The sequence below is a fragment of the Caretta caretta genome, chromosome 9 (assembly GCF_965140235.1).
Source record: "Caretta caretta isolate rCarCar2 chromosome 9, rCarCar1.hap1, whole genome shotgun sequence".
Classification (NCBI taxonomy): domain Eukaryota; kingdom Metazoa; phylum Chordata; order Testudines; family Cheloniidae; genus Caretta; species Caretta caretta.
The window spans coordinates 76,837,500-76,855,781 of NC_134214.1; the positions used below are offsets into that span (position 1 = coordinate 76,837,500).

Consider the following 18,282-nt stretch of genomic DNA (forward strand, 5'->3'; position numbering starts at 1 on the left):
TTATTTTAAAGTTTTTTTAAAAAATTTGTCCTATATGTATGTATTATGTATTAATGTATTATTATGTATTACTGTTTGCAATGTTAATGAGCTGGATTCTGGCACCCTTTGTTACTTGAATATACCTCCTTTTCTGGAGTCATTGGGACTTTTAGTGGAGAAAAGTGCTGCTCAATAACAGCCAAAGGTTCAGAATCTGCCTGTCAGTGGCTGAATACACCAAATGGGTGTTCCATGCAGTACTAATGACATGACTTCCTCCTTGGAGTGCTCAGATCATTCGTTTCTGTTCTGAAAACAACTCAGTAAGTAAATATTCATTTCAGCCATATTTCTTATTTTATGAGAGTGCCTAAGGGTATTTTCAAGATTTTGTAAATTACTAGAATGAAATCATAATTTACTGTCTAAATAGGAGATTGTTCCTCTGATACTGTGGGTGAGGAAGCTGCTTCTAATTATTATTATTAATATTAGTTAGTTATTATTTTATGTAGAAGCTTTTTAATGAAAGCTTTCAAACATCCCTGGGTGTTTTCAAAGCTGTTTTAGTAGATGCCGAGTAAGAGTCAAGGACCCTTCTGTTTAACTCAGAGAGATTAGCTAATGGACTTGACCTGATGACTAAAGCCCACAGCACAAAACTGTCCTATATGTATATATGTAAAAAATTATCAGTGCCTAAGTGCAGAAAAAGAATGATTTAATGCTTTCAAAACAACCCAATAGGTTGGGGAAAGGGAACCCCAATCCCTACAAATAACCTTCTGTCTTCCTGTGTTGTTCCAGCCTCCTCTGGAAAAGCATTACTGCATTCCATGAGGGTCACCAGATCTGTCCAAGACAGAAGAATAGTCCAGAGTCAAGGACCTTTTTTGTTTAACCAGAGAGAGTAGCTTCAATGTCTAAACCTATCTCAGCTGTCCTTCTACCATATAAGTAATGGGGCAGTTTCTAAAGGGCCTAAGCCATACAGGATGTAGAGAGATGAAATTAATTTAGGTCAGTGGCACAATAAAAGCTTTATCCTGTAACTCTGCTGGTGGGAAAGGATTTGTTAAAAGGTAATGTATGTAATGAGCTTTTTAGTGTTATAGGCATTAGTAAGGGCAGGTGTTTGATCCCCCAATTGGGCAAATTTAAATGCTATTTGAAATTATTTTTATCTGTTTGCACTAGTGTCATAGCTGGTGGATCTGCCCATCCGTGGTCTCTCACGGGCACATATTCTTCCCAGCGTACGCCGCAAGTAACTGGTTCAAGCGCTGGGGAACTCCAAGGAGGCCGGAAGGAGAGAAGCCATATACCCACCCCTTTGCAACCATTAAGCCTCAGAGAGGGAAAAGAGCTGCTCCACAACTGCTATTGCAATCTCAGGGGCTGGCACAGGCTCCACATCCTAGTGCACTGCCTCTGCAGGGCAAAAGGAGTGAAGGAGCTGTGTATCAGTGGATCATCCCCACATCTGTCCTTCCACCATGTTACCAGACCCTCTCCTTGGCAGCATAGAGGGAGACCCTGCAGAGTGTGACTTGCTCAAATTCAGCCTGCCCCAGCGCAATGAGTCTAATGCACATATGGCTTACACCCATACAGGTGAGTTGGAGGATTTTCTCTACTGTGACTACTAGTGGTGTAGGTAAAACCTTAAAAGCACTGCTGTATTCTAGACTAGGGTGAGCTGTGGAACTGTCTTATTTTATTTCTTTTTAAGAAAGCTACGCGTTAAATTTATTTTAATTCACTTCCAAAATCAAGTGTGGGAGGAAAGAAATGTCAGCTGTATGTTTCTATGACATGGAAGGAAGGGGCCCGCCTTACAAATATATGACAAAAATTATTCCAACCGCTTTGTGATTTCACATATTCAAAGCTCTAGCCTTCTCTTAGGGCTGCCTACATAGTGGGGTAAGGCACACTATGGAGGTGTGACCATGGTGGGAACCTGTGGTGAGCACCAGCAGGGTCAACATGGGCCAATTAATGCACAACATGTTAGTGCGCTTTAGAAACGACACCCTTGTGCATTACCTCATCATGTAGACAAGTCCTTACAGATGTGAGAAGCCTCATTAAAGTCAATGGGACCACTCCCATGACAACAGTCATTTGCCTGCATCAGTTTGTGCAGGATGGGGCCACAGGTGTGGTGGTGAAAGACAATTTTGAAACACACACAACCAACACATATTTTTAATTTAAAAAAAAAACAAGCGTTGCTCATGGTTAGAAACAAATAGATAGGAGCAAATCAAATCTTGATAAAAATATACTGAGCAGCTTTTCTTCAGTGGCTAAATAATGCAAGGAAATGTTGAGGCTTCATGTTTTAAGGATTGTAATACAGCAGAAACACAATCTACCTGAACATTAGCTACAATACTTTACATTCAAATAATTTCCCATGAACAAAGTCCAGTTAAAAAAAAATTCCTGTTTAAAATAACATTTAGAAAGGACTTTCAGAATGTGAACATTTGACAACATATCACATTAATAAAATAGATCCAAAGTAAAACTTATCAAAGGGACCAACCAGCTTTATTAGGCAACCTCCTATCTTAAGAGATGACTAAATGATTTGAAACAAATCTCTAAATGATTTGAGCACAATTCTGCCTTGCCTTTACTAGAAAACCAGCCCTGAGTTCTCTGAGTCATCACATCAAACAGGTTTCACTCCATTTCTGTTTTGCATTTTCTGCACTATTCTTTGACATTGTTGCCAATTAGCAAACGTTTGCATTTAAACAGATTTTTCTCTCTCTTATTTACTATCATTGCCGCCAAAGGGATTTGGGTGGCTTTGCAAATCTCAGTATTAGTATGTAAGAGCTTGGTATCTTTATAACTCATAGCCCATCAGGTACTTCTGTAATTTTATTCATTCATTCATGGTTTGATTTGGGGGCGTGGGGAAGAACAGTTCCCAAAAATGTGCTTGGCACCTCACACAAACAATTAAGGATCCAGCCTCTGACACAGAGTGCACAATCTAAATTGGATGTGACAAACCAAGTGAGGATCATAAGTAGACACAATTATAAAGGGAAGAGGAAGGCAGAGAATGGCACTAAGATGATTTTGGAGTTACTCAGCCAGGCATACCCGTACAAGTAAGTCTATCACATGAAAACTTGGCAGAAAAAAAGGCATTCAGACATAAATCTAAAAAACGACCATCCATTTTAGTCATACTGCTCCCTGAGAGACATTGCCACTCAATAACACCTAAGACCATTCTATCTGAAATAAAGAGAATTAGGGAAAAATATTTTTCTCTATTATTTTTTCATTTACTGCATGTGAAATTCAGCCCGGTCCTGAGGGCCATCACAAGACACATGCACCATAAGTCATGTGTTGGTGCTCAGCACAAGATGAATTACACCTTTAGTGCATTTGACAGTACTTTCTGTACACTCAATTCTGCTGTGTCCCCTTGTGTAGTGGGTTTGTCCTATTGTTTGTGTGGTGGTGATCTAGCAACTGAGGGTCAGAGAACACGTTTAAAATAGTAAAATGCAAAAACTTAGACATTGGCACTGGACTGACCGACATATGTAGTGAGTGAAACTGCTTTTAACTCCTCCCCCCTCAAGCTGACAGTGTCAGACTTCAGGGAAACTGCGCCTGTATTCCCCCTCCATGGTCCAGCAAGGGCACGCAGCTCCGCAGCCATCATCTCTCTTGGGCAGAGACCCAAATCTCTCTCCCTGCTTACCAGGGTCTTTCCAGGCTGTACAGTTCCCTGCCTACGCTGAGAGTTCCCCAGCAAGTCAGAGTGCCTGAAGAGGCCTACTTTGCTTTCTCCTCAGAGGTTATAAACAGCATAACTGCCCACATTTACCACACAATCCTTTCTAATCAAGCACATTTATCCTTAAGGGAATGCATTACAGAGGAAACATTTAAAAAACAATAAAAGAAACTACATACATGCTAATAAGCTTACTAGAAATCACCTCAACTCCAACCAGGCTCTAGCACAGAGGTGGGCAACTACGACCCGGGGGCTGCATCCACGATAATGGGAGCTGCAGGGGCAGCACCTGCAGACGGGGCAGCACACAGAGCTGCCTGGCAGCATCGCCGCATAGGAGCCAGAGGGAGGACATGCTGCTGCTTCCGGGAGCTGCTTGAGGTAAGCGCCACCTGGAGCCTGCACTCCTGAGCCTCTCCCCGTGCCCCAACCCCCTACCCCAGCCCTGATACTCCTCCCGCCCTCCAAGCCCCTCAGTCCCAGCCCTTAGCATCCTCCTGTACCCCCAACCCCCCAGCACCAGCCCCACCCCAGAACCTGCATCCCCAGCCAAAGCCCTCACCCCCTCCCACAACCCAACCCCCAATTTCATGAGCATTCATGGTCCTCCATACAATTTCCATACCCAGATGTGGCCCTTGGGCCAAAAAGTTTGCCCACCCGTGCTCCAGCAGGTTTCAGTCCTTCAAATTCCACAAAGGTTTTTCTGTGGTCACAAGTTCATAACAGCTTTTGCTCAGAACAAGAACACCCATCAATCTGTGAGTCTCTCCTTTACATAGTTTGGGTCTTGAATCTTGGGATATTGGGAACAGGTAATCAGCAGACTGTCTTCCTCTCCTCAGGCAGTAGCTTCAAAGGGCTGGGTTTTTGTATAACCAGAGGCAGGAAAAATTTGCATTCACCTCCCCCTAGATAATTCCCAGGAAATTCTCTTCACATGCATTGTCCCACAAGTTCATTCTTGTCTGCCGTATTGTTCCATATAGTCCTTTGATCATCTCAGCCCATAATAATACATAACTTTTGCATTTAATACAATGACCCCTAAGATACTTAAACTTAATTAAATAATATCTCCCAAAGATATTGCAGGAAATTGCCATATCTGTCACAGACGTGTCTCTTTAAGCACCTGGAATTTCAGAAGCTGGATTGTGGCCCCTTGAAAAACTGTCCCAAGAAACCAAATCCTGTTTTCACTTACATCAGTATAAATGCAAAGAAAGTTTACCACTGTAAACAGTTACTCTAGACCTTAGTGCAACCTTGGCTGTAAGGGTCTAATATAAACCAAAGAAAAGACATTTAGAGCTGACTGAAAGTGAGAGCTGATTCTGGCCGTATCTGTACATTGTGCTGGAATACTATATTTCTTTTCAAATCAGTGGATTGTTATAGTGAGCCTGGAATTTAAAGCAGCACAGCAGGTGAATTCTAGCTGTGTGTGTATCTGGAAAGTTTGGCAAACACAACAGATGAGGGCTGTATATGGAAGCTGGGCAACTGATACTGTTAATATATGCTGACTCACTTTTCATTTCCATAGCAACTTCCACCATTATGGATTTCAAATCACTTCACAAAAATTGAGTCTCACAACCCCCTTGTGAGATAGGTAATGTAATCATTACTATCCCCCTTGACAGATGGGGGAAACCGAAGCATAGATGTCAAAGGCCAAATTTTCTAATTTTTGGTGCCTAAATGTTGGGATCCCCCTTTTTCCACATACAGATCCATGGCCAAGTCCTTTCCTGCCCAAAGTCCTCTGGGATTTGGCACTCTGTCAATAGCACTAGCCCATCTTCCCCTCACTGCATGCTGGGAGCACAGCTGTCCAACTTGTGGCTGCCTCTTGTGTAAATTCTCTCGGAGAAAGGGTGACTAGAAAGCACCCCCTTAGGACAGCCATAATCTATCCCTTCAGTTTCTCTTTATTTCAGTTGGGGGAAGTTTCAGGGGCTATTTGCTAATGTGCTGAAGTAACTGTATAAAAGTAATTGCAAGTAGTGTGCTATGGCATGCTATCACAACATGTGTGAGCTGCTTGCAGAACCCTGCATGTTGATAATGGCTAGGCAGATGGCAAGCTACTGCATGCACACAGCTTGTCTACAGGTTTGTTTCATCCACCTGTTGAGCATCATGATTAACTTGAACTGTAAACTCTTTGCAGCATGGACTAGCTCTTTACTACATATTTGTATAGCAGTTGGCACAATGTAGCCTGGATCCCTAATTCAGTCTCTAAGCATTGTTTTAATATAAATAATGTTATCCAGATTGCTTAATTTCTTAAACCCATTCTATAATTGGTAATAAATCACGTCTATAAAATCAATAACTTCATGGCTGAGACCTCGCCTTTCCAAACAAGTAAATCTTGTACTCAGGCTGCTGACAGCACCCTCCAGTTAATTTTGCTTTGCCTCAGCTCTGAAGCACATTTCATCATTTACCAGCTCCGCGTGACAATCTTAAATACCTAGTCATAAAACAATCAGCCTTGATCCTGGATTGCCTGGCTTATGTATATGTAATTCAAACCATCACTTTAAAATAGCATTTTCCATATACTCTGTATTGGGCTACAGAGTACTTGTTTCTTCTAGGAGGTACATTACTTTGTCTTTAGCCTAGACCTGTTAGACACATTAAAAAATATTTTGTAGTAAATATATACATTGATTATCCTTAAAGACAAGCCTATGGAATAACTAAGAGACCTGAGAAGAGATGATGCTCCATAACAGAAGTGGAGCAACAAAATATATTGACTGTTGAGGCCAAAAGGTTCCTGGATGTCCTCTATCTGGAAAATGATGCATTCTGCAATTACTACAATGTAGATCATATTAGATGTCCGTCTGGCATATTTCACAGTCCTTATATGGCGCGACTTGACTGAAAATATGCTGATTAAAAGGGCCTCACAAGTAACACAGCTTAGCAGCAGGCAGCAAATATGTGTATTTGCAGTCAGGAAATTCTGCAACAGGGCTGTTGTAAAGGCTGCAGATACGATTTTAACATCAAATGGCTCCATGATCATCTTGGAAACAATGCTAACAAAAACCAGTATGTCTGCTTTTGCTATATATGAAATAAAAACAGCAGTGGACTTGTATGATATGCTTGGAGACTTCAGAATGAGTGTTGTATACAGACTGCCCAAAAGTCCCAAAAGAGTGATGAGAGTATTTGAAGAAGGCAGGACTAAGTACTGAATATATTTGAGTACCAGGTATCTTCTGAGATCTCTCATGTGGTCTCTCTTCAGAAAAACAATGGATAGGGAAGAAGTCCTGTGATGGGATAGATTTCAGAAAGTTTAAATATTTCTCCATCTGTTATAGACACTTGCTTACTTTAGTATAATCATGACATTGGTTTATTATCCAGCTTCATAACCAATAATTGTAAGAAAATACTAAACATTGCAACTGTTGTGAAAGCAACTGAGGCCAAACCCAAGGGACTGAATTTTTATTGTAAATAATACCAGTATCAATCTGGAGTCACCCCACTGATTTGGAGTGACTGTGGATTGATATTAGTATAAATGAGATCAGAATCTGGCCTGATATCTGTATTTTGTATGCTGAATTCATTTCATAAATGTTCTTCATTTTCTATACTTACTTGTCCTGAAAATAATAGTTCAAGAGACATTAGTGTATCCATACTTTTTCCATGTTTATTTTAGTGAGAAAATCATTTTTAATGTACAACACATTAAAAGAATAGAAGAATAAAAATTAAGTTATTCATTTCACAAATCAAATAAATGACTAAAACAGGACGAATACATCTAGTCCAGTCCCCTGCACTCATGAAAGAACTAAGTATTATCTGGACAATCCCTGACAGATGTTTGTCTAACCTGCTCTTAAAAATCTCCAATGATGGAGATTCCACAACCTCCCTAAGCAATTTATTCCAGTGCATAACCATCCTGACAGTTAGGAAGTTTTTCCTAATGTCCAACCTAAACCTCCCTCGCTGCAATTTATAAGCCCATTGCTTCTTTTCCTATCCTCTGAGGTTAAGAAGAACAATTCTTCTTCCTCGTCCTTGTACCAAGCTTTTATGTACTTGAAAACTGATATCATGTCCCCTCTCAGTCTTCTCTTTTCCAGACTAAACAAGCCCATTTTTTTTCAATCTTCCCTCATAGGTCATGTTTTCTAGACCTTTCATCATTTTTGTTGCTCTTCTCTGAACTTTCTCCAATTTTTCCACATCTTTCCTGTAATGTGGCACCCAGAACTGGACACACTACTCCAGTTGAGGCCTAATCACCACGGAGTAGAGCGGAAGAATTATTTCTAGTGTCAGTTTCATCCAGGAATTGTTATCAGAAACATGTCCCATTGAATTATTGAGAACAGCATTATGAATGCTGTGGTCGTTAGCCACTATAACTTTAATTGTATGGTTAGTTGGTTAACTTGTGTTCATCAGGATTCCCAGAAGTATGTTTTCACATGTGAGCAACTGGACTTGTTTGGGTGGCCCTAGAGAGAATCCCTTTTGGTAAAGAAGTTAGTGTCTGTGATACTTTGTCTTGTGTTTTTCATTTTGCATCTACCATACATTCAACAAGCCTGCTCACTGTCACCGAATGACAAGACTGATCACTGAGGCCTATAGGTGAGGGAGTAGGAACGGTGGGAAAGAGCGTATTGTGATTCAAAAGGAAACGCTTTATCAACATTCATTTTTATGTGGACAAATATCAAATACCCCAAAATGGCCCTGGCCTACAACCTCGCAAAAAATTAGAGGCCATTCCAATGGGGAAAGATGGTGTTACAGCACTGTCCTGCTAACAGAACACTCATTTTTTACAGATCATGCTACCACTGCCTAATCCCGGAGGCCCATGGGATTGCCCAGGGGCCTTCATAAAGGGAGCAGCCTCTATCCTACCGTTAGGTTCATCACAGTTTCTCCCACCCTTTATGCAGCTGCCACAACATTCTGTCTTCATGTTTATATTGAGTAATGATGATGTGGCATTCTCAAGGCTGCTTTAAACACTAAATGGAGCCTGGGCACATAGACATCTGTCCTCAGCAATTTCACTATTTTAAATGTTTGTCCGGTATGTTGATTTTATTTCTACAGTTTTCATGGTAACAATCTAGAGCAGGAGTTTTCAACCTTTTTTCATTTGCAGACCCCTAAAAAATTTCGAATGGAGGTGCAGACCCCTTTGGTAATCTTAGACGTAGTCTGTGGCCCCCCAGGGATTCACAGACCTCGGGTTGAAAACTACTGATTTAGACGCTGACACACAATTTCAAGTTCTTTTTATAACAAACAAATTTTTATTGCTTATTGGTACTATCCTTTCAAAAGACAACAAGCAATAATTATTCCCCAACCAGTGTATTTCGTCTGTTTGGCAAATATAGGCATTTTATGTTGTGTGTTTAACAGAGCTAAAATTATGGACTTCTCTCATTTCCCACCAAGGATGGTTGCATCTCTCTGGTTTGTTTGTTTAATCAGCCTCCTGCTGGCTCCATCTGGATGTCTTCATATCTGTCTGGACTGATCTGGGAGTAGAGGAAAGGTTTGTAGCACTTAAGAAGTTACAAGTGGAGAGAGGAAGGGATTCTGTGGTTGTTGTAGGTTGTGAGAAACTGAGACAGGAGGTGAAAATTATGGGAAGACTTCACATCCAGACTAAGATCTGGAGCAGTAGGGACATGAGTTTTGAAGCAGCTTTCCCACAGCATCCTATGAAAACAGCCAGTTCCTGTGTACTCCAACTGGAGTAATCTCTTAGCTGATAAAAACTGTGTGAAATGAATTGTGAGCATTTTCCTCTAGCCTGAGAAACTGGAAGCATTTCACCTTTTCCTTTAATTCGATGAAAAGAAAAGAGTAGATTTTCTGTTTCTGTCCTGTGGGGAGTTTCATATGGCCTCCTGTGTGTACTTTAGAACAGCCATATCATGTTCACATAGTAATTCTTCATAGCCATTTTATCTTACTATGCTGAAACAATCTAATTAATAAGGGCCAAATCCTGAGGTCTTTATTCAGTTTTTACCCATGCAAGACTCCCATTAACTTCAATAGGAGTTTTGCATTAGTTAAGGTCTGAGTGAAAGCTAACTAAGGACCGCAAGATTTGGCCTTATATTTTAAAAGGTCAAATTGCCAGAAGAGGTAGACTGCCTACATCCTACATTATATTCAGTGGGATTTGTAGATATTCCGACCTACTCAGGGATTGGCCCAATCTGTGTAATACACTATGTCAGGTACATTTGTGATGGATTAGGATGACTGTTGGGTCATGGGAAATGTTTAATGGCAGATCAATGACGCAAAAAGCTATTGATGACCTATTGCCTATTTTGTCATTAAAGATCTATCCAAAGAATCGTTAGGTTATGACTCATGTAGTTTATTAGAGTAATACAAGTGTCAAACATGTTTGTTAGCTCTGGTCCCTCACTCTAAAACTCTATCAGTGCACAGTAAAAGATGAGATTTAAAAGGATCTTTCCTGATCATAAAATAATACTTTTTGTGGCTACTCAAGCAATTTTGTAGGAGCCATTGGTAAAAAGTATGTGTTGCATGCCTATACCTAAGGCTTTGGCTGCAATAGTTCCATGTTAATGTGCATCATGGCTTTATTCTTACTACAGTTGTGACAATTATCAGTTTCCTGCTACCTGAACATTGAATTTAAGATCAAATTAGAATGCCCCAAAATTTTACTAAATATAATAGCAAAATGTCCTTAAAATATGAGCACTTTATTCATGAAGTTTTTTCCAGTGCAACTTCCCACAAGTCTTGGTTTATTGGGTTTTTTTTTTATGAGATAATGTGAAAGAAATAATGCTGAGTGATGCTTGGTGTTGTAAATCTCACAAGACTATTTTCTAGATTAAGACTTTCCCCACATAATCTGTTGCTTGTTGACACTTGTACTTGTATCTTATTGACTCAGATGATTTTCATGCTCTGAGCCTTTAGTTACAAGTGTAATGAATCATCAAGATAACCCTTTTGACAAGCGTAGGAGTGCTCAGCCCCAGGATCTTGGCTAATCTGCAATGCAGGCAATAACATTTTGCCTTCATTTAATTCCCCGGTAGATGAATTGGAGAATTATTCCGAACTCCCTCTCATAATACTAAATTCTCCTGTTATTACACAGTGACGAGTGCTACTCCAGTTAAATCAGTGGGCTTGAGCTGATATAATGAGAGAAGAATATAGCACGTAATATGTTACTGAGATATGGATGCATTTCACCTCTGAGGATGAGGAGTGGAGAAAGGTATTTAAAGATGGGCACACTGTTAGAATTAGGATCCAGCTAGATTTTGATTTGAAACATCCCTTGAGTTGGAGATGGTGGGTCAGATGAGTGTTTGAATCCAGTTTGACTCTTTATAAAGATACGAGCTATGAATGAAATGAAAATCCAGATAAGGATAGTAAAGCACTGGAATAGACTTCCAAGGCAGATTGAGGAATCCCCATCATTGACAGTTTTTAAGAATAGGCTAGACAAAAAACACCTGTCAGGGATGCTCTAGGTATAACTTGGTCCTGCCTCAGCCCAGGGGGCTGGACTGGAGGACTTCTCAAGATCCCTTCCAGCCTTACATTTCTGTGACCTAAGTTTGAAACAGGAAAAATCCTCAAAGCTTCTTTGTCATATCTGGGAGCTTGGTACAGGCCCATCTCTAGTTAGAACTAAAAAAATATGGGAAAGTCAGGTATCTCTTCTTCAATTGGATAATCTCTGATTTGACATAGTACTGAAGTGTACTGCTCACTTATAAAGTCATTTCTGAAAAGCACATATTTTAATCTTTTGGTGTGCAGCAGATTGCACAAAAATTGTGCCTATTTTCATTAAAAATATTCTTAATGGGACAATTCCTACAACTCCTGAAAGCATTATTTGCCCCACACCAACCAAGTACTATTGTAAACATTCTATAGCTATATACTGTATAGCTCTACGAAGCTAGCGAGGGGATGCCAGCTAAACTGAAGACTGCCAGCTGTATCTCTGGCTGAAGCTTCTGGGTGACGTGTACTATACAGATGGAAGTTGTTTGTTAATATTTGAAATTGAGAGAATACATGCAATTAATTAATTATTCAGTTTTACAACTCTTCTCCGGAGTGTGATAACAAAAAACAAATGGAAAACTAATTGTGAATCCATCCAAACTTCACATCCATCAAAGCTCCACCCCCGCTCCACTCCAAGGCCCTGGTCCCACTCCGTCCCTTCCCCTGAAGCCCCACCCTTGTTCCACCTCTTCCTACCCCCACTCTGCTCCTCCCTGAAGCCTCGCCCCTCACTCTGCCTCTTCCCACTCCGGTTCCACCCCCTCCCTGAGGCCCCCACCTGCCCATCACTCTCCGCTCTCCCCCCAACCCCTCCCTCAGCCACCAAACAGCTGATCAGCAGGGCCCAACTGAACAACTGTGACTGATGGGTGCTGAGCACCCTCTATTTTTTCCCATGAGTGCTCCAGCCCCAGAGCACCCATGGAGTCAGTGCTTATGGTCCAGAGTCTCTGCCAATCTGCCCCGGAGGGAAATTCCTTCCCAACCCCAAATATGGCGATCAGTTAAACCCTGACTATGTGGGCAAGTTCCACCAGTCACACGCCTGGGAAAGAATTCTGTGGAGTGACTCAGAGCCCTCCCCATGAGGTTGAAACCACATCTATCCTAGGCATCCATCGTGTGTGTGTGTGTGTGTGTGTGTGTGTGTGTGTGTGTTTGATTGAGTATACGGATAGATATAGATAATGGGGCAGATTATGTGCCTTCCTCTGCTCCCTGTGTGTGTCTCAGGCTACACAAAGAGAATAAAAGACTGACTGCATCCCTCTAGCCAGGGACGCCTCCAGCATGGGAAGGGCCCCAGAGTATAGAGAGCCAATGTACCTGGCTCCTATATAGTCCCCAATGCAGGTGCAGGTGAGAAGAATGAGGGAGGAGCAGTTAGATGCACTGTACTCCAGCTATCCTTAATTGGCACTGGTTAAAGCAGCCAGCCCATGGCCTGGACTGCTCTAACCTGCATTGAGGCTGGACTGAAAATAGGGTTTCCAACCCTCCTGGTTTAACCAGGAGTCTCCCAGAATTGGGCTCTATCTCCCAGAGGCTACTGAAGCCAAACCAGGAGTTTTTAGGCCACTAAAAGTCTGGCAGCACAGCGGTGCTAAGGCAGGCTCACTGCCTGCCCTGGCCCTGCACTGCTCCCAGAAGTGGCTGGCAGGGATCAGGGGGTGTCCTTGTGCTGCCCCTGAGCGCTGACTCCACAGCTCCCATTGGCTGGGAACTATGGTCAATGGGAGCTGCGATGGAGCCCGCACCCCTGCCCCAGCCCTGAGCCCCCTCCCAGACCCAGCACCCCGAACCACTCCCACACCCAAACCCCCTGCCCCAGCCCTGAGCCCCCTTCAGGAGCCTGTACCCCAACCTCCTGCCCCTGGCCAGAATCCCCTCCTGCACCCAAACTCCCACCCAGAGCCCACACTCCTCACCCCCTCCCAACCCCCTGACCCCTCCCATACTCTGAACCCCTCGGGCCCCAGCCCAGACCCTGCACCCCCTCCCACATCCCAACCCCTCCCCAGCCTGGTGAAAGTGAATGTGGGTGAGGGAGAGCTAGCAACAGAGGGAGGGGGGATGGACTGAGAAGGGGCAGGGCAGGGCAAGGGTGTTTGGGTTTGTGTGATTAGACAATTATCAACCCTAACTGAAAATAGGGAATCATAACTGGCTCCAGGACAGCCCCACACCCTGCTTTAATAAGGGCAAAGTAGCAAATCTGGCCCTATTTATTTATTTACATTTTTAAAAATTTCTTTACTAGCATTAGTTACAGAATATTTCCAAACTGGTCACTCCCTATAGGGCATAACCCTAATGGTCTAATTTCATTTTTATTCAGTCCTTACTCTGATAAAACTTCATTAGAAGCCAAGGGGAGTTTTCCTGAATTAGGATAGAGTAAAATCTTCAGGTTATGGTCTACAATATTTTTAATTTCTACAGCTCCTTTCATTCAAGAATATCAGAACACTTAACAAATCTTAGTTAACAGTAGCAATTTCATAACATGTGTTATGATGCCTGCATACTCTGATAAGAATACAATATCACTGAATATATTTAATATAAAATGAACATATCTTTACAAAATTCCTCTCAGAATTGTTGTTTGCAGTGTTGTTGCAGCCATGTTGGTCCCAGGATATGCAAGAGACAAGTGGGTGAGGTAATAGCTTTTATTGGACTAACTTCTGTTGGTGAGAGAGGCAAGCTTTCAGCTTGAAAGCTGGTCTCTCTCACCAACAGAAGTTGGTCCAATAAAAGATATTGCCTGACCCAACTTGTCTTTCTCAAAACTGTGTCAGAGAATAAACAGAAGTAGAGGATAACAAAGCCCAAACACACATCCCTGAGGAATCCTGACTTAAATTACTGAGGCAATTTTAATACTTTCAGAGAGAAACAGAGGCAAAAATACTTACATTTGCTGGCAAAAGCAGCCAGCACTTGTTTTCTCCATCCGTGTTCTCGTGGGTGGGCTGTAGCAGGGCTAAAATGTGCTGCTTCCTTTGGATTGCTTCCTGGTTTATATATATCACTTCATGCATTATGTGGCACGTCAGGCTTTTAAACTGCGTTAGTCAGGATCTGCTTTGCTAGGCAACATCACAAAACCAAGTTTCACAAGACCAATTTGAACGTTGCATTTATTAACTTTCTGCTGACTGGAAAAATTGATGCTTTGGTTGGCTATAAATGATAATCCCAGACATTTCCTCAACTCCATAAAAGGGGTGTGGCATTTTCCAAAAACAGATGGTAAAAAAGCTCTAATTTGTCTGACTGTTGTATGATTTTATAACACAGATTATCCACGACTGAAAAATTAAAGCATCTTTACACAGTGTAATTCACAAATCACATTTTATGCTTACTAAAAATGTCTTCTGTAGTAAGGAAAAAACATAAATCCTTGGGTTAGGGTTACCTGAATTAGTGTTCGTGTCTAGGTTGCCATGGTACATAGGGTCTTATCCTGACTGCAATTACACCAGTGTAAATAAGAGTCATTCCATCGCTATCAATGGAATCATGTCAGTGTTAGAATGATAAGAATCAAGCCCTCAGGGCCCTTCTACTGAAAGTTGTCCTCTTTACAGGTACTTAGGCCCTGTCTACTCTGGCAAGTTTCTGCGCAGTAAAGCAGCTTTCTGCGCTGTAACTCCCGAGCTGTACACACGGCCAAGCCACTTAGTGCGCAGAAACTGCGAAGTTGCAGCACTTTAAAAAAACCACCCCAACGAGAAGCATAGAGCTTTCTGCACCAGGGCTACAGTACTGCAGTGCCAGTGTAGACACCATGGCTATTACAGTGCTACGATTGGCCTCCGGGAGGTGTCCCACAATGCCTGTTCTCACCCCTCTGGTCATCAGTTTGAACTTTATTGCCCTTCCCCCAGGTAACCAACTGTCATCCCTACCCCGTACATTCCTTTGCAAATTTGAAAGTCCCCTTCCTGTTTGCTCGGTGATGCGTGCAGTGGTCTCAGCACATCTTTCCAGGTGACCAGGCCTGCTACACGCACCCGGCGATCCCCCACTTGGAGCAGTGCCGAGCTGCTGGACCTCATCGGCATTTGGGGAGAGGAGGCTGTGCAGTCCCAGCTGCGCTCCAGCCATAGGAATTATGATACCTACGGACATATATCATGATGCATGATAAAAGGGGCCATGACCAGGACACATTGCAATGTAGGCCAAAAGTGAAGGAGCTGCAGAACGCCTACCACAAGGCGCGGAGGCAAACCACCACTCCGGTGCTGCGCCCACAAGCTGCCAGTTCTACAAAGAGCTATATGTGATACTCGGTGGAGTAGTTGTGAAGGCCCCTGTGGTTACTTTGTTGACTCGTGTGCCAGTCGAGAGTGGACCGAGCCAGGAGGAGGAAATCTTGGATGAGGATGTGGAGGGTGAGGGGTACCCAGAGGCAGAGGATGACTCGGAGGCCAGAGATGCATGCAGCCAGGAGCTCTTCTCCACCCCGGAGGAGGCTAGCCAGTCACAGCAGTTGGATCTTGGCGAAGTGCAAACAGGAGAGGAGGCCCCTGATAAGTGGATCTGATTTTTGGAATCGCTGAAGTGAGTTTTGGGGGCAGGAGGGCTGCAGAAAGCAGGCTTGTCTCCCACCACATGCCTAGTCTGAGCAGTGGAACAGGCTGTTGATTGACTCCCTCACTTCATGGAAATCTCCCTCAGAGATCTCCAGGAAACTGTCGTGGAGATACTGGGCAATCTGCTGCCACAGGTTCTTCAGCAGAGCTGCTTTGTTTCTTGCCCCATTAACAGTAATTTTCTCATGCCACTGTGCCGTCACGGGGGGGGGGGGGGCACCATTGCTGCACACATGCGAGCCACATAGGGGCCAGGGCAGAAGCCATAGGCTTAGAGAAGAGCCTCCCTTGATTCCCTGCTCACCCTCAGCAGCGAGATATCTTCCATAATGATCACATCCTGTGGAAAGTGTGGGGACAGGAATGATTATAAGCCCCCTCTACCCCCACAGTGCTGGCTCTCCCCAAGAGCCACATGCCCAGTGTACAGCAGGGTCCGGGAAGAGTGATTTACCCTACCTGTGCAGCTACTCACCATTTTGGGGGTCTTGTGGCTCATGTGTGCTTGCCTGGGGTCAGCCAGTTAGTGACAGCTGTGTGAGTACTGGCTGTGTTTTAAAGCACTGAATCAGTGTTGCAAACAATACTGCTTCTGTAAAATGTTGCATTTAAACTTCACAGAGATGACCTTGGGAGCCCAGCCTCCCTCTTTGTTATCGGCGGCAGAACGGCTGCGCAGAATTAGAAAGTGGCCAAGAAGATCTAAGTAGGACTTTCTTCGTGAGATTATGATGCACTCCGCTGCCCAGAAACAGGAATTGAAGGAGTGGCGGGACAATGAGAAGAGGGACCGAAAGGAGAACACGGCACACCAGAAAGAAGCCATGGAGTGACTCTTAAACGTTATGGAGTACCAAGCGGACATGCTCCAGACGATACTAGCGCTGCAAACTGAGCAGCTCCGCGCCCCCTCTCCCCCCCACCCCGTCCCCCCCCGCAGCTGCTGTCACAAAACTCTTTCCTATGCTCCCCCCCAGACACCGCCAACACACACTTATCAACCACCTGGCTCCAATCTATACCTGCTGCATTCCACTTCTCCCCACTCACAGTCCAGCACTGTGGACTCTCACTACCCACTGCACTCAACACCCATCCCTCTGCAGTTTGGCCCTGCTGAAGTACAGTACCCACTGCATTTTACTCCAGAGGAGAAGGTTGGATATTATCTTTAGCCATAGATTTACAAATCTTTAGCCATCCCAGGACCCCTCCTCCTCCTTGGACCTTCCCTTCCCCCATCCCCCTCCCTGCTCATGTATTTTTTCGCTTGACTCTCTCCTCTGGTTGTTATCTTTTAAGAAAAGAATTGTGTTGTTTTGAAAGGAATCTTTATTCTATTAAGTGAAAGCAAAAAGAGCCCTGCAAAGCTACATACAATTATGTTAAACCCCCTTATTGCATCATGTGCACCAATCACCTCCTAGCATTACAAGCACTGCAATCCCGAGCACAGCAACAAATATTAGTGGCTTTCAGCTTCAAATTGCTGCCTCAAGGCATCCCTGATCCTTATGGCCCTGTGCTGTGCCCCTTTAATAGCCCTGGTCTCTGACTGTTCAAACTCAGCCTCCAGGCACTGAGCCTCTGTGGTCCAGCCCTGAGTGAAGCTTTCACCCTTCCCTTCACAAATATTATGGAGCCATACAGCACCCGGCTATAAGCATTGGAATATTATCATCTGCCATGCGGCTATAAGTATAGGAATATTGTCATCGGCCAAGTCCAGCTTCCCATACAGGCATCACTAGCGGGCTTTTAAATGGCCAAATGCACACTCAACAGTCACTGTGCACTTGCTTAGCCTGTTGTTGAACTGCTCCTTGCTGCTGTCAAGTTGCCCCGTGTATGGCTTCATAAACCACGGCGTTAAGGGGTAGGCGGGCTCTCCCAGAGTCAAAATAGGCATTTCGAATTCCCCTCTGGTGATCTTCTGGTCTGGGAAGAAAGTCCCTGCTTGCAGCTTCTTGAACAGGCCAGTGTTCCAAAAGATGCATGTGTCATGCACCTTTCCGGACCAGCCTGCGTTAATGTCTGTGAAACTCCCATGGCGATCCACAAGCGCCTGGAGAACCATTGAGAAATACCCCTTGCGATTAATGTACTCGGTGGCTAGGTGGTCTGGTGCTAGAATTAGAATGTGCGTGCCATCAGTCGCCCCTCCACAGTTAGGGAAGCCCATTTGTGCAAAGCCATCTACAAAGTCACGCATGTTGCCCAGAGTCAGTCTTTCGGAGCAGGATGCGATTAATGGCCTTGCACGCTTCATCCAACACGAGTCGA

The 18,282-nt window shown here is 43.6% G+C and overlaps 1 protein-coding gene across 4 annotated transcripts in view; it reads left to right on the forward strand.

Annotated features, from left to right (window-relative positions):
• CYSLTR1 (cysteinyl leukotriene receptor 1) overlaps positions 1 to 18,282 on the forward strand; it is a 292,327-nt gene that overhangs the window by 134,145 nt on the left and 139,900 nt on the right. For 2 of the 4 annotated variants that reach the window (XM_075132449.1, XM_075132450.1), the window contains one exon: positions 1,180 to 1,596. The gene's annotated coding sequence lies outside the window, so the exon portion shown is untranslated. Of the gene's footprint in view, positions 1 to 128; positions 306 to 1,179; positions 1,597 to 3,980; positions 4,170 to 18,282 lie in introns of those variants that run through there. The other 2 variants (XR_012669986.1, XM_075132451.1) reach the window with 2 other exon arrangements.